The sequence below is a fragment of the Perna viridis genome, chromosome 1, assembly GCF_037379345.1.
Source record: "Perna viridis isolate PV_CMFRI_1.1 ecotype Kerala chromosome 1, ASM3737934v1, whole genome shotgun sequence".
NCBI classification, from domain to species: domain Eukaryota; kingdom Metazoa; phylum Mollusca; class Bivalvia; order Mytilida; family Mytilidae; genus Perna; species Perna viridis.
The window spans coordinates 43,970,804-43,990,385 of NC_142445.1; the positions used below are offsets into that span (position 1 = coordinate 43,970,804).

General features: G+C 34.2%; 1 protein-coding gene across 1 annotated transcript in view; it reads left to right on the forward strand.

Moving 5' to 3' along the window:
• Positions 1–667: 667 nt before the first annotated feature.
• The window catches only part of LOC148628909 (carbohydrate sulfotransferase 15-like), a 63,815-nt gene continuing 44,900 nt past the window's right edge, over positions 668–19,582 (forward strand). The window contains exon 1 of the mRNA XM_088540630.1: positions 668–807. The gene's annotated coding sequence lies outside the window, so the exon portion shown is untranslated. The remainder of the gene's footprint in view (positions 808–19,582) is intronic.

Consider the following 19,582-nt stretch of genomic DNA (forward strand, 5'->3'; position numbering starts at 1 on the left):
AATTGTTTGGTTCTTTTGCCCTGTGTTACTCTATCCACATTATATATATATATATATATATATATATATATTTGATTAGCCCGTTTGGCCATATGACAATGAGAGATAACAGTACGATAAAAAGACTATTTGTGACCAGGTGAGCAATACAGGCTCTCTGGATCCTTGAATTATTGTTTTCAGAATAAGTACAAATTTAAAAAGGGGGTCCCGGGCTATAATTTTTTTTATCACATATTGCACCAAATTAACAAAATTTTCCGAGTAAGGGGTCCGACCCTGAACAACTCCTGAACCCGACACTGCATATTATACAACATTACTTCATGCATATATGTAATATAGGAAAGGGCAGCCTTGTCTCACGCCTAGATGAACAATAAAACAAATTGCTGTAAACCTGTTTTATCCCTCCAGTTAGACAAAAATATGGTACGATTTCACGTATAAATATGGAATAGTGGTCAACGATCGAGTGAAGTAGCAAGTCGAAACTGTAAGTTTATCATTTTTTTTTATTATTATTTTTTTTTTGTTCTTTGGTTCTATTTCTAGCATGACAAGAATAGAAATTACAATGTCATGTACAATACACAACTATTATTAACATATCTAGACATAATAACAAGCATGACAGGTGATTACATGTATATGGAAATTTACACAAAGAGCGACAGTGTAATATCAATGTGCAATTATTTAGTACAAGTGGCTATTCGCACATGTACAGGTGATCCGGAAATGATCCATTATATGTCAGTTCCATTTTTATGTTCCACCTTCGTTTTTTATCCTGCTTTTAACGAGGTCAGTACTGTATTTGTTTTGTTTTTTGGTTTTTTTGGTATCTTTACATTTATTAATTCTAACTATTGAAGGAAGTTCTTCACGTGCCAATTGAAACAAATAACAGTGATATAATGTCGAAAAAAAACTCTTATAGTTTCTATGAATATTACCATATAAGTGATTTACATTAATGTATAACATGAGATTTCCAGGACATACAGTAGCCTGTGTGCTGTTTATTTGACACATTACGAATTGAAACACTAGCACTCTTAATTAAAAATGGTGTTACTCATCCAGTTTATTTGTGGCAATATAGTCTATAAAGCACATTCTTTTAAACAAAATCAGATGGATTTTCATCAACTACCATTAATGGATTTATTTGTAAAAGGATACGATTTCAAATCATTTTCTATTCTTTGAATCTTGCTTTCACAAATACATATTCAACCCATAATTGCATCCCTACATAAAGACTACGTCATTTTTTAGTATTGCGCTACATCAAATTTTAACTATTTAGTACTTGACGTTACAACCTACTCCGACCAAATATTTATAATGCTGGTTATTTTGATGGTATTGTCATATTTGGCTCACCTGGCAAAGGCCATGTGAACAATTGCTATCACTTTACGTTCGTCGTCGTCGTCGTCGTCGTTTACAATTTTTCAAAACTGTTCTCCTCTGATATTATATGACCAATTAGAACCAAACTTGGTTTGAATGTTCCTTGGAGTATCCAACTAATGTTGGCAGTTTTGTTCCGTTGAAAAAAATGGCTGCTGTTACCAGAAATAGAACATAGAGGTCAGACAGAAGTTTTTTGCAATATCTCCAAAACCGTTAGGTTTAGCAAAATTCTGACATGGGTAGAAGTGTTCAGCATGATGAGATCTATCTGCGGTCAGAGTTCGTTTTAATCTGTTCGAATGGGTCCTTGTCTACCATTGAAATGCATGGAAATTCGTTATTAGCATATAATTGGGTAAAATATTAAAAGCAAAATATCTTTTTGTGTAAAAATGCTGATAAAAAAAAGACAAATATCTAGTTCTACATGATAAAAATGATAAAGAAAGCATAAAATAATATCGATTTCCCGGAATAAATAATAAAATACAGATATCAATCTTCGGACTTCAATACGTTCTTCATCGGAAATTCCTGAAAGGAAACTAAAACTAGAACGAGACTTGCAAACCCTATAGCCATGTTGGAGTTATTGCCGTTTTTGACATTTTTATTTTTGCTCTTTTTAATGTTTTTCCTTTCAAAAATTTCTCCTCTGACATCACTTGACCAATCGGAACCAAATTCGTTATGAATAAACTACCTGACCAATTAGAAACAAACCTAGTTTGAAATTCCTTAACTAAATCCCGCTGCAGACATGCGGCTGTCCGCTAAAGTCAGAAGATTTGGTCATTAATGCGCCTTCGTGTCGTTACTTGACTTTTAGTTCATTTTGAAGTGTCATAGTTCTGTTACCGTAGATTATATTACTTGTCGGGGCCTTTCAGAGCTTACTTGAAGATGTGTTTACACTTGTTGGAGACCTTTTGGTGATTTCTGTTTGTATTTACTGGGTTTTTTTTTGTGAAGGTTATACGGTAATCTAGTTCCATGGTCAATATCATAAGCGACCCTAGGATCGCTAAAAAATATATATGCACAATTTATGAGTAAATTGCCTGTTATGAAATTAAATAAAATGAGATGAGATTATCTTAATTGACTTTATAATTGTGCATTTATATCGAAAGATAATATCAGTAATTTGAAAGAATCATTTTTAAGTTTCTTTTTGAATTTGAATATTAGAACGTATAAAAATAAATAAAATAACGTCATATCCGCTCAGCCAATCAAAAGACAGAAGACGTCACTGGTGATCCGGGGTTATATTTGAGAGAAACTTGTGGAACGAAAATATTACCCGGGCTGCCAGATTAGGTTATACGGCTGCGCATTTGTCACGTTTCGCCGTATCTGTTTCCTTTTCTACTATAAAAAAATATAATTAGCGATAATTTTTTAAATACAACTGCTATGATTACGAACATTCATTCCAAAACAAATACATATCTAGTTTTACAGAGATGTGCCACATTCTATGGACAACATTTCCAAATTATAATAATTATAAAGTAGTATAGCCTCTAAGTATTTGAATCGTTTGCTAGTGTGAATAACTTTCAACGAGGAAATGGTGAAATCTTTTAAATGAAAAGAAGTCAGAAATTTTCCTTATTTATTTCCTTAATTATTCATTTATCTGTTACAAGTGTTCATTTTCATGAACATGTTTAACAAACGCATTTTCTATAAGCACCGTTTTTTTAAGCAACGGGTATAGTCTGACACGGTTCTTATATGCATATCCATGTGCACAACACGAAGTATAATGTATGCATAGCCTGAAAAAAGTATGCCTAATCTGAGTTGGAATTCTGCGTAGCCTGAATTTGAATTATTCCTAGGCTGAGATAATTATGCCGAGCCTATAGCTGATTATTTTTATCAATCTATATGTAACCTAGTGGTTGTAGCACCATTTAGGGATAACTAAAACTCAAGGCGTTGATTCAAGATGTGTATTGTATTTCCAACCAATCATATCAACTGTAACAATGTATAAATATATACTAGTAACCCTGCAAGTAAAATACATATAATCAGTACTAAGAAAGATAACTCTAGCACTCAAATAGGCAAATCTGCCAAAATTACATGTATGTCTCTTAGTCAATAGAAAATAGTGATAGTTTTCTATTTTTTTCAATATTATCAAATATAAACTGCATAAAGTATTTGGTTAGCAAAAATAAGCACATCTGTTAGATAATAATGCATATCTTTTGAAAGTTATAAATAAAACATATGCATTGACAAGACAAATAAACTGTTAAAATGCACATATAAGCAAATCATTCTGAAAACACTACACTTAGCACAAGAATACATATAAATAACAACATGCAACACAACATACCATGTATATGGTACAAAGGTCTTCTCCTCGGAAAATAACAGTTACAAATGTGGGATCTACATCATCAGCTCATTAATAAGTGCAAGCTGTAACAAAAATAACTACCATAAGTACTGTGTCTATTTAGAGTACTCTCTGATCATTTCAATATTCAACATAAAACTATATACATTACCTATTAGAACATATTGTAGTCAAAAGTTAACGAGTTTATAATAAAAAAAATATGATTTATCTGTTATGTTAATCTTTTGATCTCTAAATTTAGCCTTTTTATGATTTTAAATATTTTAAACAACATTTAACTGTTTTTATCAGTAAAATTAATGATTTTTATACTCTTTATGTGTTTTATTATTTTATACAGCACTTTCACCCAGAAATCACACACTCTGGCCATTTATACAAATATTACATACAACACTCATAAAACTGTGGAATATGGAATTATAGGCAAGAACATAAGTAAAGGATAACTAACCTTAAATACAGAAAAGTTGTCTACTAGAAATAAATGCAGAAACCAAAGTAAATTAATAAAGTTGACTAGAAATTAATATGTCTGCCAATCAATCACACATCTGGCTGTCAATTGAAAGAAACAATAGAATTTACCTCCAAATGTGACACATGACCAAAATGAACCAATAAAAAAGACAAACAATCAGAGTTTTCCCAAAATAGAATGATAAAACCTACGAATATAGGAATAGAGAGCACCTGCTACAAAGATGCACTCAACCATGAAATCAACCTATAGTAAACTAGTAGTGGAATCACTGAGGCATGGAATGATCTCTGACCATTCATGACAATGAATGCAATACACATTATAATACATGTATAGCAAGAATGAAGACAATTATATAATTAAGTAAATTTATTTATTTATCAGAAATACAAAGATAAAAATAATAACTGTAATATACAAAATATCCACTCCACCACAGTATATGAAGGACATACTGAAGAGCGACCTCACAGATGAAGAATTTGAGAAGGGTAAGTATCTTATCAATTCTTTTCAGGACATCTTCGCCAAGGATGACACCGATATTGGCCATACAGATAGGATACAGCATCGTATCGACTTAATTGATGATCGTCCATTCAGGCAGGGATATCGTCGTGTCCCACCGTCGATGTATGATGAGGTCAAGTCGCATCTTCGACAGTTACTCAACACCGGTATCATCAGGGCATCCCATTCCCCATATGCCTCCAATGTGGTTCTGGTGAGGAAGAAAAATGGTTTTCTACGACTATGTGTTGATTACCGTCAACTCAACAACATCACCAAGAAAGATTCGTACGCTCTCCCTAGAATTGAAGACCTTATGGAGTGTTGCCGTGGTAGCAAGTACTACTCAGTCATCGACTTTAAGTCCGGATATTATCAGATAGAGATCAAGGAAGACCACAAAGAACGAACAGCCTTTACAGTGGCGTCTTTAAAATCTCCAAGATGGTACGTGCTGCTTCTGTCTTCATGTTGGTAAATAGGTCGGACTGGGCTAAGTTGGCAATACAGTCAACTTTCTCCTTCCACTCACTGGTAACACTAACCGCTGACTTGGTGGTATCATACTCTCCAGAAGTATACCATGCTGACAGTCGAGCGTCGGACAGGAATATCATCAATGGTACTGGTTTCATCTAGTGAATCCTCTGTCTCAGGTGTATCTTCCTGGTGACTTTCATTACCATCATGAATGTGAGAGCTCTCATTTACAACAGGATCATCCTGCTCAGCATCTGTAGCAGTATGGGCGTCTCCATGTTGGTCTGTTGTATCATCCACAGCTTCACTGATGTTGTCCTCTGGTTGTGCTTCATCAACTTTAGGACCAGATGTCTCATCAATGACGGTTCTGTCACTGTACAGATGTCCTTGGTCGACGGTGTAGAATTCAGGTTCTGACTCCTCCTCAGTGTCACTATCTGAGCTGGAATCTTCTTTCTGTCTTTCCAGTCTCTTCGGTGAGTGTCTATGTTTAGCAGCTGGTTTGGTGGACACATCTCTGTCATACATAAATCCAATTGGCAGAAGTAAATTCCAATGAAGTGTTCTTTTCTTTCCGGTAGCATCTTCACGTTGTACGGTGAATACTGGAGTGTCGGAATTCGGTTGTGCAATGACAGTATATGGTTCCTCTTGTCACCAACTGTAACTGCAGCTCCTCTAACCTTGGTATCATAGGTTTTGTTCTGCTTTTCTCTGGCTTTCTTGGCTGCTTCATCCGCAAGTTGGTATGCTTTGCTAAGACGGTCCCTAAGTTCTTGGATGTATTTCGTGCTGGGTTGAAGATTCTCATCTCTCAGTCCGAAAACTACATCAACTGGCAATCTAGGGTTGCGTCCGAACATAAGCAGGTACGGAGACTGGCCTGTTGACTCATGCCGCGTACAGTTGTAAGCATGGACTAGAGGTGCTATGTACTTCTTCCAGTTGTTCTTTTGGTGGTTCTCTAGTGATCCTAACATATCAAGGATGGTACGGTTAAATCGCTCTCATACCGTTGCCTTGTGGGTGATAACTGGTGGTCCTGGACTTCTTCATACCGGCAAGCCTGCACAGCTCCTTAATAACCTTCCCTTCAAAGCTGGCTCCTTGGTCTGAGTGAAGACGTTGAGGGATTCCGTAATGTACCATGTAGTTATTAAAGAGTGCCTCTGCCGTTGTCCTGGCCATCTGATTGCGAGTTGGTATCGCTTGGGCATGCCGGGTATAGTGGTCCACAATCACAAGTACATTCTGGACTCCTCCTATGGATGGCTCTAGGGACAGGTAGTCAATGGATTTCCAGTGGTGCTGATGTCTTGATGTTAACTAATGGTGACTTCTGTGTGGTTGGTGTTTTCCTTCCTATACAGCGTCCACATTGTTCTATCCACTCTTCTACATCCTTATACATGCCGGGCCAGTAGAAGCGGTCTCTCAGCAAAGATAGAGTGCGTTCTTTTCCTGGATGCCCCATGTCGTTGTGGATAGTTTCAAGCACAGTTGACGCATGGATCACTGGTAGAACCAAATGTTTCCTGGATTCTCCATCTACTGTGGTTTCCCTGTATAAAACACCATCAACCATCTTCAGATGTCGGAACTGGCGCATGAATGGACTCGGACCAATTTCTTCTAGTATTGGTTTCTTGTTCTGACGTACAAACTCCATCCAAGGCCGTGTGTCTGGATCCATCTCCTGCGCTTTACTCCAGTCAATGATGTTGCCAACACTGGTTCCTATGTTGTCCGTATCATCAACAATCACATCTGGCGATATGGCTAGGCTTTCCACATAGGCTGGTGTTACTACCTTTCTGCAGATGGCTTGGACAGACTCTATTGGGATGTTGCAGGTCTCTGTATCAGTATTCTGTGGAAGTCGGCTGAGGGCGTCTGCGTCAGCATTGGCTCTTCCTGGTCTGTAGCGTATATCAAAGTTGTAAGCTGATAACGAGGCCAACCATCTGTGACCTGTTGCGTCTAGCTTCGCCGTTGTTAACACATACGTCAGTGGATTGTTGTCGGTCAGCACAACGAATCTGGATCCCTGAAGGTAGTCCTTGAATTTGTCCACCACTGCCCACTTAAGTGCCAAAAAATCCCTCTTGTGTGTGGCATAGTTCCTTTCGGCTTTCGACAAGCTGCGACTGGCATAACTGATAACCCTGTTGTGGCCATTCTGGTGTTGATACAAAACTGCACCAAAAGCGTCTCCAGAAGCATCAGTGTGGAGTTCGTAGGGTAAGCTACTGTCTGCATAAACCAATATGGAAGCTTGGACTAGATGTTGCTTCAACTCTTCAAAGGCCTTTTCTTGTTCTTGTCCCCAATGCCATGGTTTCTTCATTTTGGTGGTCTTGTTCTTCAGTTTCTTCTTGGTTGGTGTAGGCATAAGATCAGTCAATGGTTTGGAAATCTTGCTGAACTGGTGAATAAAACGACGGTAATATCCTACCAATCCTAGAAACCGGCGGATGTCTTCTGGTGTCTTCGGTTTTGGCCAAGATGTTATAGCACTTGTCTTGTCATTGCCTATCTCAATTCCATCTTCAGAAACTATGTGGCCTAAATACTTGACTTTACGCTGGAAAAACTCACATTTATCAGTTGCTAGCTTCATGTTGGATTCTCTGATTCTGTTGAAAACTAACTCAATGTTCCTCAGATGCTCTTCATAGGTATTGTCAAAGATGATCACGTCGTCAATAAAAATACAACATATCTTCAGGTTGTAGTCAGCTAAGATCTCTTCCATCAATCTTTGGTATGTTGCTGGCGAGTTGGTAAGGCCAAATGGAAGTCTTGTATTCATAAAATCCCAGCGGTCCCACTGTAAAGGCTGTCCGTTCTTTGTGGTCTTCCTTGATCTCTATCTGATAATATCCGGACTTAAAGTCGATGACTGAGTAGTACTTGCTACCACGGCAACACTCCATAAGGTCTTCAATTCTTGGGAGAGCGTACGAATCTTTCTTGGTGATGTTGTTGAGTTGACGGTAATCAACACATAGTCGTAGAAAACCATTTTTCTTCCTCACCAGAACCACATTGGAGGCATATGGGGAATGGGATGCCCTGATGATACCGGTGTTGAGTAACTGTCGAAGATGCGACTTGACCTCATCATACATCGACGGTGGGACACGACGATATCCCTGCTTGAATGGAAGATCATCAATTAAGTCGATACGATGCTGTACCCTATCTGTATGGCCAATAGCGGTGTCATCCTTGGCGAAGATGTCCTGAAAAGAATTGATAAGATACTTAGCCTTCTCAAATTCTTCATCTGTGAGGTCGCTCTTCAGTATGTCCTTCACATACTGTGGTGGAGTGGATATTTTGTATATTACAGTTATTATTTTTATCTTTGTATTTCTGATAAATAAATAAATTTACTTAATTATATAAATTGTCTTCATTCTTGCTATACATGTATTATAATGTGTATTGCATTCATTGCCATGAATGGTCAGAGATCATTCCATGCCTCAGTGATTCCACTACTAGTTTACTATAGGTTGATTTCATGGTTGAGTGCATCTTTATAGCAGGTGCTCTCTATTCCTATATTCGTAGGTTTTATCATTCTATTTTGGGAAAACTCTGATTGTTTGTCTTTTTTATTGGTTCATTTTGGTCATGTGTCATATTTGGAGGTAAATTCTATTGTTTCTTTCAATTGACAGCCAGATTTGTGATTGATTGGCAGACATATTAATTTCTAGTCAACTTTATTAATTTACTTTGGTTTCTGCATTTATTTCTAGTAGATAATTTTTCTGTATTTAAGGTTAGTTATCCTTTACTTGTGTTCTTGTCTATAGTTCCATATTCCACAGTTTTATGAGTATGTAATATTTGTATAAATGGCCAGAGTGTGTGATTTCTGGGTGAAAGTGCTGTATAAAATAATAAAACACATAAAGAGTATAAAAATCATTCATTTTATTGATAAAAACAGTTAAATGTTGTTTAAAATATTTAAAATCATAAAAAGGCTAAATTTAGAGATCAAAAGATTAACATAACAGATAAATCATATTTTTTTTTATTATAAACTCTTAACTTTTGACTCTAATATGTTCTAATAGGTAAATGTATATAGTTTTATGTTGAATATTGAAATGATCAGAGAGTACTCTAAATAGACACAGTACTTATGATAGTTATTTTTGTTACAGCTTGTACTTATTGATGAGCTGATGATGTAGATCCCACACTTGTAACTATTTTTTTCTGAGGAGAAGACCTTTGTATCATATACATGGTATGTTGTGTTGCATATTGTTATTTATATGTATTTTTGTGCTAAGTGTAGTGTTTTCAGAATGATTTGCTTATATGTGCATTTTAACAGTTTATTTGTCTTGTCAATGCATATGTTTTATTTATAACTTTCAAAAGATGTGCATTATTATCTAACAGATGTGCTTATTTTTGCTAACCAAATACTTCATGCAGTTTATATTTGATAATATTGAAAAAATAGAAAACTATCACTATTTTCTATTGACTAAGAGACATACATGTAATTTTGGCAGATTTGCCTATTTGAGTGCTAGAGTTATCTTTCTTAGTACTGATTGTATGTATTACACTTGCAGGGTTACTTGGTTGGAAATACAATACACATCTTGAATCAACGCCTTGAGTTTTAGTTATCCCTAAATGGTGCTACAACCACTAGGTTACATATATATAGATATAGACTTGATATAGCAGTCGCCAGAGCAGCCTGTTAGTATCTACAACTATATCTTACACTGCCTTAGGAAAATGAAATACCCCATCATAGTTCAATGCAAACACTTAGATCCTTTTACCATTTATTTCTTAAGTATCAAGTACAATTCCATATTATTTACGCCGATTAATAAAACTATTAAATTTTACTCCGAAATTAATATGCTGATTAATCTGATCAGAATTAACAACGATCAAGTTAAAAATATTTGACCTCTAAAACTCTTACCAGTACCTGTTGTTTACCTTAATAAACCACTGGCTTACTTTCGAGATGTTAAAGTTGCCTACAAATGTTAGACACCATTTGATGTTTAGCTAGAAAAGAAAATTAAAAGGTAGTAGTCATTAATCATAGAAAGGATAAAATATAAAGAGAGATGATGACTACCAATCGTAAGAGTTGTCTGTACATTGCATGCAGGACGATCCAAAAAGAGGTTCAGAGATTCCAATAAAGAAAGGGGTTCCAGGCTATTAATTGCTTATTTTTTAAGCCTTTCTTTGCATTAGACAGTTTTGAAGAAAGAGTACGTTATATAATTCCTTAGCACAGAAGACATTCTTATCCAATATCCATATGAACAAAACCAAACAACAACAAAAATTTTAGTCGACGAAAATGAGCTCAGTTATCATCTCGTTTCATCGGATGATGACAAATAAAAACAAAATAGAACTGTCAGTCTGCAGTCTCACCGTCAAGTGTTATTGGTATTAGTAATAATTTTATTTTGCTATTTAGCAATTTTGCAATGTGTTAAGAAATTACATGCTCTTTCAAAACTAGATATATATAGGATTATATGTGATAATAAAACTGTAGGTGTTCAAGGGACTTCAAAGTGCATGACTCTTGTTTCCTTCACCAGAGGTAATTGTTGAAATCATACTCTAAGTCTTCGGCGTTCATATTAATGTACGTGTCAATTGAACTAGATTCTCCTAAATTAAAAGCGCTTTAAGCCTTTTACTGCCAGAAATTTCCAAAATACTAAAGGTACGTTAGGTTTTTTGACGCCTATTTGACTGTACAACGTTCGCCAGAATATTTTGACGTCGAATAATAACAAAAGATGAATGTCTTGTTTACATGCAAGTTGAGTACGTGTATGAAATTCGTCGACCGTTAAAGTTTTACTATTACTTCATAATTAGAAAAGCCACGTTCATAAATCCAAATCAACGACAAAGGACGTTTTTCTTTTGTTTGATCCCGTCCTCTGTCTTTGATAACGCTAAAATGCAGTTCTAAACATAATTTCTAGTTTAGTGGATAAATCTGACAACGGCACATAATAGGTAAACAGGTCATTGTTTCCACAAAACCATTTTTTGTTTATCTGAATGATCGGATGAATACGTTGATGCGGATGCAATTAAAGTATTATATTTTTGCTCCGTGATGTGTTTGAAACACTGACCGCAACTTCTTAAACACAAATCCAAAAGAACTACTTGTATCAAAGACAGTTACACAGAAAGTCGCTAACGTGTTAACGATTGCACTCGTCATTTCAGTAGTTAATATTCGCCAGTTTCCGATTCAGGCACTGAGGCTCGTTACAGGATTATACAGGTCATATACAATAGCACGGCCCGATATTTGTGAATATTTATTGCCAGTTGCTTGTATCTATTTAAAACATACATATGTCTATGCGTGTTTTTAGCTTATAATAGAACGGGAAGTTTTTTGTTTTTTTGGGGTTTTTTTTGTTTGCTTATAATAGAACGGGAAGTTTTGTTTTTTTGTTTTTTTTTGTTTGCTTAAAATAGAACGGGAAGTTTACATTAAAAGATAAAATGATCGGTTAGCATTGAATTTATGTAATATTACCCAGTTTCCGATTCAAACACAGACTTTCGTTACAATTGATTATATAAAGGTCATATATATTATCAGGATCCTGATATCTACATTTAGCCGTTGCCATTTGTTATTCTTGTTCCGGGTGATTGGAAACGTTCATGTCATAATGATTACGAAAGAGTACGCAATAATATCAAGATTTTAGCGGAAGTCACCCGATTTTAAAGCATATCGCGTTTGTACCATAATTTCGGATGTTGTAAGTAAGCCAAAATCAGTGACAGTGAATATTTGACGATTAGCGACTTATTTTATAACGTCTTTTAGTGAAACCCTAAACAATAAAGTTACATAAAGTAGGATGTAATGGTCATCGTTTGTGTTTCTGTTTATCGAGGTAAATGGATACAAAATTAATTGTACCAGAACAACATATATTGGCAATTGTCATATAGGATTCCTCTTGATTCGTAAAAAAGGAATTCGGTAGATTGAACGAAACACTAATGATCTCAGAATTCAAATCAACAGCAACAATCATTTAACACAATTGCATTCAGACTTATCATGCTTACAACTTTAGAGAGAGAGAGAGAGCAACTCTGTTTCCTCGCCCAAAACGTTTAACGCGAACTCAGGTTATTGGAGCGTTCTCTTAAAAAGCAATATGTATTAAAATTTTTGCAATGTATAGCTTTTTATGGAATAAAATTGATCACGACTTGTCCTCAATATGTCACAAGTATCGCTATAAAGATGGGTGTTTTCTATTATAGTTGAAACATATTTATTCAAATATATAAGCACAAGCAAATACAGTATACACATCTACATACTAACTCATGGTAGGATTTGGAAAGGAGCTAAATAGCTTATACAAAGATCCGTGTCATTAAGAGTAAACTTGCAAGAATATTCTTATAAATAGAAATGATTTTCTTAATTGACTAGTAAATAAGACAAACGAATAGAAAAAAAACAAAAAATGGAATTTGAAAATTAGTGAAGAGATGCAGTACATGGAAATCAAGCATTCATAAACATTTTACTTTTGATAATAAACTTCTGAACTTTAAGAAAAACTTTTACATTTTGTTCAGCATTTAGAATATTTGAGCCATACAACAATAAATTTACAGTAATAGGAACATCAAGTGCCATAGAAAATATGATTTCATTTCGTAATAAAGTATATTTGGGACAAAAGAGCAAAAAAGTTAATTCGACATGACCGCAGGTGCAATTAGGGGAATTAACAAGGTTACGACTGAACAGATGTTCTTTGAGTGAAGCACTGTTCATTCGCAGTTTGGCATGTAATATTTGCCCTAGTCGTGTACCAAAAAAGTAAAGAATCGGGCATTTTATTAAATGTTCCTGAATCTTATTTCTAAAAATGTAAGTGTTTTCAGTTATACACGTTTGAGCTATCATATACCGAAGCCGTGATTATATTAATGGCCAATAACTTCCCAAAATAAGGAAATGGCACAATTTGATGGCTGTTTCTAGCATTCCGAATTTGTAAGTTTATTTAACAGTAGAGGTGAAATAAAAATGCGCCTTGTGATTGCTTTATTTCATGTGGTAAAATTAATGTATCATAGTATTTTAGTTACTTTCAGATATATGATTTTATGACATATTCGGAGGTTCCCTCCGAAAGCGAAAGTCGTAACACATATGATTATTTTAGTTAAGTATAACACAGTGGAACATTTACCTATAAAACATGCTAACTGTGACGTATTTCAAAATAATAAAAACTGAAACAAAAATGATAAGCCTGAACGTATACAAGGCTTCAGGCCTATGTCATTCCTGCAGATTGCAAAGTGGTATATTTTGTAATTTAATAATATTTTTAGATAAATCTGTGCAACATTTTCGTCTGCATATTTAGTAGAATTAGTAGTAGAAACTCTTCTGAAATTCGATGAGTTCATCTTCGGGGAAAACACCATCTTTTCCATCTCAAAAGTAATAATTTAGTGTGTTCATTTTTAAAATTTCATCCGTCATTGTGAGTACACTGTACGTATACATATCTTAAAGAATCATATGCACCTTAGAAATAACGCGAATGTATGTACTCGTATGATAAATTTGTAAGATTTTTAAAAATACTATCCACGTTTTTCATTTCAATTAAAATATAAAAAGGGCCTGCCTGTGTTGTGCGTTCCCTTGAAAGTCTGGCCCATTTTAAAAGAGAACCGATTGGCTTTTGTAATATAATAAAGTTAATACGCTGTTTTGAGTACTTGTCGTCTACTAATTATGTGATGTGTGAGCTAAATTGAAAGGATTTGATTTAAGTCTTTTCACAATTACTACGTACTATAATTCAAGTTCCTAATTGACTCTGATTCCAACACAATAACTTTTTTTTAAAGTTCTCCGGAAGTACCGTTCGGTCCCATGTTTATGATATCAGTTAATTCCTAACAACGTACATGTAGGTGGGTGAAATATATTTCCATTTAGTTAAGCTATGCATCGAATAGTACAAATGTACTTATTCGCAGTATATGAACTGCGGCCCACTGGCAGGTAACGACAACGTCAATCGACCCGATCGGCCCTTTGGCGGTGAAAGGTAACGTAAATCGGCCCAAATCGGCCCACTGGCAGTATACGGGTTAAAACAGGACACACATGTGTCTATGTGACAATTTGTACCACTTGAGCTAAAGCTAATCAGCTTAGAATTAGTAGTAGCTAGATTAGAGGTAACGTGTATGTAAGAGCAGAATTGATTTCAATGATTTCGAATGATTTTACAAATAGTTTTGACCTAAATTGAAAATTTAGAAACTGGTAACGGCTAGCTAGTAATTCGTAGTTCAATTATGATGGATGTCGGAGAGTTTTTGGTTCATTTATCTATGTAGTCCGTGTCAACCAACAAAAAACCTAAATATCATTCAATCTGGCGGACTGCTTCGATGCAACGTAAATGTTTGTGTGATTCTTTAAAGATAGATTGAATGCCATTCCTTACCAGACTGGCGGATTTAGATCAAGTAGTTTAATGTTAACAATTGACAACAACAAGCTTGTGTTTAGCTGTGTTTTGCGTCAATCCATATTTTTTTCCTTCTTTCTTATTTCTATATTTGCAATTTGTCTGTTGTTTGCGGTGTTAAAGTCCAAACAATTGATTTAAATTGATTCAGTACATGAGTGCTTTGATTATTCTGGTAATACAACGCTATACTATGAAACTTTGTTCTGGTCTACATCAGTTTCCATACAAACACAATGTTTTGTAAAGAAATATGATAAAGTTTATGTACAATATAGTCCCCTATGAAACAAATCAAAGTACTGAGGTACTGGCTCAAAGAAGACCTCAAATTATAAAAAAATAATGTAACCAAATTGTAAGCTAAACAAACCGATCAAAAACTTAGTTATTTTTGAAAAAGAATAGTTTTTTTTCTTTTGTAATATTGCCTCTGGGAATCCTGGCTGTGTACGTTGTTTTCCTCAAACTTCTTGACATTTTACACTTAAATCACCATTTTTTCTTCTCAAAAATATGAATTCCACTGGGAATCACTGAAATCGATATCAGATGAATTAAATGAAGTATTGATCACACACTTCGAATTTTCCAGTTGGAGATGCATGAAAAGAAATGGATCCCGCGGACTAGAGTGACTGAACAAGGGCCTTTCTAAAGGTAGAAATGAGCAAAAAACTTCTCCTTGTTTGAGTTCACTTTGACAGTGATTTTTTTTGTAAAGATTAAATGAACAAAAATGTCAATATTGTGAATTTTCAAACAAAATTTATCAAAATTTGTCCATTGTCTAGATTAGGCCCTGGGTTGAACTTGTCAAAACTGTGCACGTTTTTACAATAAATGATTACCTTTCTCTAGGATTTTTTTTTTCAATTCAAACGAAGGATACAAATTTTTGTTGTGAAAATTACAATTCAGTTTAAGGACCTTTAAACTAAAACCAACTTTGTACTCTTCAATTACCTGATATATTTGAGAAATTTAAGATTCCAATTAAGTTGAAAACCCAAAGATATAGATATGTGGTGAATACAGGAAATATGATGTATTTATCAGGCATTCACTTTGAGTTTAAATCAATCCTTTTTTCTCTCCAAAAAAAAGGTACTGGTGAACCCTTACCCCAGGAGTACCACTTGGCATGACGAATCGCTATTGCGCTTAAGCTGCGTATTTATATCTGTTTTTATTTATTCTGCGTGTTTGTTTCACGAACATGTATAATATTGCAAAACAAGTAACTCTTTATGTTTTGCAAAAAAATATAAGCGCTGAAGAAATTAGGCTTAATGTTTGTATACGTGTTGTTTTGAACAGATTATCAGACTTAAAAATATTAAGATTTTTCCAACAATACTCAGGAAGTATTTTTTTTCTATCTAAAGAAAAATTTTTGCAAGATAGAATGTAATGGAATTCGTCACCGATGTCACTCGAGCCGCAAAGTTGACAGAGTCTCTCGTTCCTTGGAACACCCTGTCACTTCCCGTCTCGATTGGCAAACGGTGACTACGGCATCTAAATTTGCATATAGTAAATAACAAATTACAATGTATCTGGTAATAATTGTAGATATTTTTCAAATGAACATTTTTTTGTATATGCTATAACAAATACATTTTAGTGATTCATTTATCTGAGATAAACACAATTGAGCAAACTGGTCTTTAAGAATCTGTTCAATATATTTTGAAACACCTTTGTCTGCATATTGTATATTCCATAAATAAGACACACCACGGTTGTTTAAAATATTTTTGATAAATGATAGCCACTTGTTATCAATACCATAGTTATCATAGTTAATCAACAGTAACTTGTACAACAAACTAGATATTTTGCTGTCTTTTCCTGTTATAAGGCTACCAAAAATATACCAATTGAGCCTTTGCTGTTACCTCTAAAGGATATCGTCCCAGTTCGGCATATACAATAAAGTCTGGAGTAAACTGTTTTAAATGTGAAATATTTTTTGCAAAATTTTTAATGTAGACGCTCTAAAATGTCCATATTTTCAATTGCCCAAATCTCGGAGCCATATAGTACTATAGGAACAACGTATTTATCAAAAATATCTAGTTGACAATCTATTGATAGCTTGTTTCGTCTACGTTTTCTCAATACACCATACATAGACTTTTAGCGGAATATAAACCAAGATACTTGTAATCTTTTACAATCTCAACTTCTTTACCATTCGGAGTAAAATGGAGGTTATTTGCTATTGCACCTCGTAAAAATATAAGTATTTTTGTTTTGTCGACATTGACAAGTAAATGCCACTGTTCACAGTAGTTTTGAAACTCATTTAACATGTTTTGTAACTCTGTACTGTTATCCGCAAGTAATACCGTGTCATCAGCATATAAAAACAAAAATATTTTAAATACATGTCAAGTTCAGATTCAAAATCCGTTGTGATAAATTCAAGACCCACCACATTTTTGGAAACGGAAAAAAATTGTAAATCGTTTAGATAAACAGCAAATAGAGCAGGAGCAAGTTTTCGCCTTGACGAATACCTATTTCACATTGAAATTAATCTGATTTGTTTGAATTGAAAATAATTCTTGATTTGATGTCATTGTACATATTTTGTATAATTTTAAAGAATTTTCCATTGATATTATTGACTAATAATTTACTCATTAGTAATTTTCTCTGAATAGAGTCAAACGCTCTTTGAAAATTGATGAATGCACAATGTAATTTCTTTCGTTTGACCTTTAATAATTCAAATAAGGCATACAAAGAAAATATATGATCAGATGTACTATATCCACTTCTGAATCCTGCTTGATTTTCGAGTAGCAAAGAACAATTATCTAAATAGTTACACAGCCTATGGTTCAAAATCGGAGTAAAAATTTTTCTAAGATTTGATAAAAGTATAATAGGTCTATAATTCTTAGGTTCAGTTTTACTACCTTTGTTTCTAAAAAGAAGATTAATGTTACCATTTAGCCATGCTTCTGGCATTATTCCTGTATCAAGTGTAATATTAAATACATTCACGTATACATCAAACATAACATCAGCAGTAGCACATAAATATTCATTTGTTACAAAATCATTTGCTGGAGACTTGCTATTTTTAGCATTTTTGATAGCTCTAATAACCTCTACTTCGATCCGTCCAATTCAGGTTACTCGAGTTGCAATCAAAGTACCCGAGTTCAGTCATTTTCAACTCTCGAGTTAACTCGATATCAACCCTGCCCCGGACCAGGCTTGATTGAGTTTAGTCAAGCGACAAAACTTGTTCTTTTCCATAAAATGTTAAAGAACAAAACACTCAATTACCTATCAGATCTTGTCCCTGATACAATTGCAAATCGTCATAATCATAGTACTAGACAAGCAAATAATATCGCTAACATTTTTACTCGTACTAATCTTTACGCAGACTATTTTTTACCTTCAACAGTAAAACTGTGGAACGAATTAGATGTAAATGTTGAGTCAGTAGATCTACTACAATCTTTAAGCGCCTAATCCTTAGTCAAAATGATAAAGTACCAGCTTACTATTATACCGGTACAAGGTAAGGACAAATACTACATTCACGACTGCGATTGAATTCTAGCGCCCTTAATTCCCATTTATTTTTTAAAAATCTTGTCAATTCACCTACTTGTACTTGTGGCGAAATTGAAACCACTAATCACCTTTTTATTCCACTGTCCAAAATATCGAACTCTAAGAACTGTACTTCTAGCCTCGTTAGCTGAAATCTATGTTGAAATCAATACAAATCTTCTAATCCATGGATCTAACCAACTGAAAGATGATCAAAACATTGCCATTTTGAACTCCATTCAGTTGTATATCATCAAAAGTAAGAGATTTACTTGACTGTTTCGTGTATTTTAAAACTAACATTCACTGTACGTTTGCACAGCAAGTCATTTTCCCCTCTCTTTTTCACCTTCATTTTTAATTTCATATTGTATATAAAAAATCTCAGTTTTCATCATATTTTATTTAATTGTTCGTGAATATTATTAGAGTACGAACATGCACTATTTATACAAATTTGTCATTTATTTACCTAGGAAACGGATTTATAGAAGCTTAAAGCTTGTTTCCGAATCCTTTGCTTACATTGTATTTATGTTATTATACTATCTTTTGAATTTCTAAATAAAATATGTTTACACTAACGCAGGACGGTTACGGCCGTTTTAAGTGAAATTAAAAAAAATAATAATTTTAAGTTGCTTTCTGCAGTAAAACTGTTTTGAAATGACTTAAATTGCTATTATACGTTTTTTATGAGGGTTGTTTGATAAAACAGGTTTTAAAATACTAGTACGCGATTTTTCTACTTTCGATTTATTAGGATTTTCCCTGGTGAATCACGTGATCATTTCCTCACAACTTTCAACTCAACTATAAAATGCTTTTGCCTGTCCTATTAATCGCAACCAAATTTGTTTAAATTTGACAAGATAATTTGTATTAATGTATTTGTCCTAAATTTTGCTGGAAAAAGAAATGAATCGTTAGATTAGCCAAGAAAATCATATTAGAAATATGTTATGCGGTGAAATTTGTTAATCTGTCAAAAATCAGCGGAAGGTTAATATTTTGTTCCACTATCCCTCAAGATTTTTTCCCAGATACATATAGATTCCTTGTTTCATACCGATTCTATTGATGTATGACACAAGAAATTCGGTTGAGTGGAATAGGTCGGGC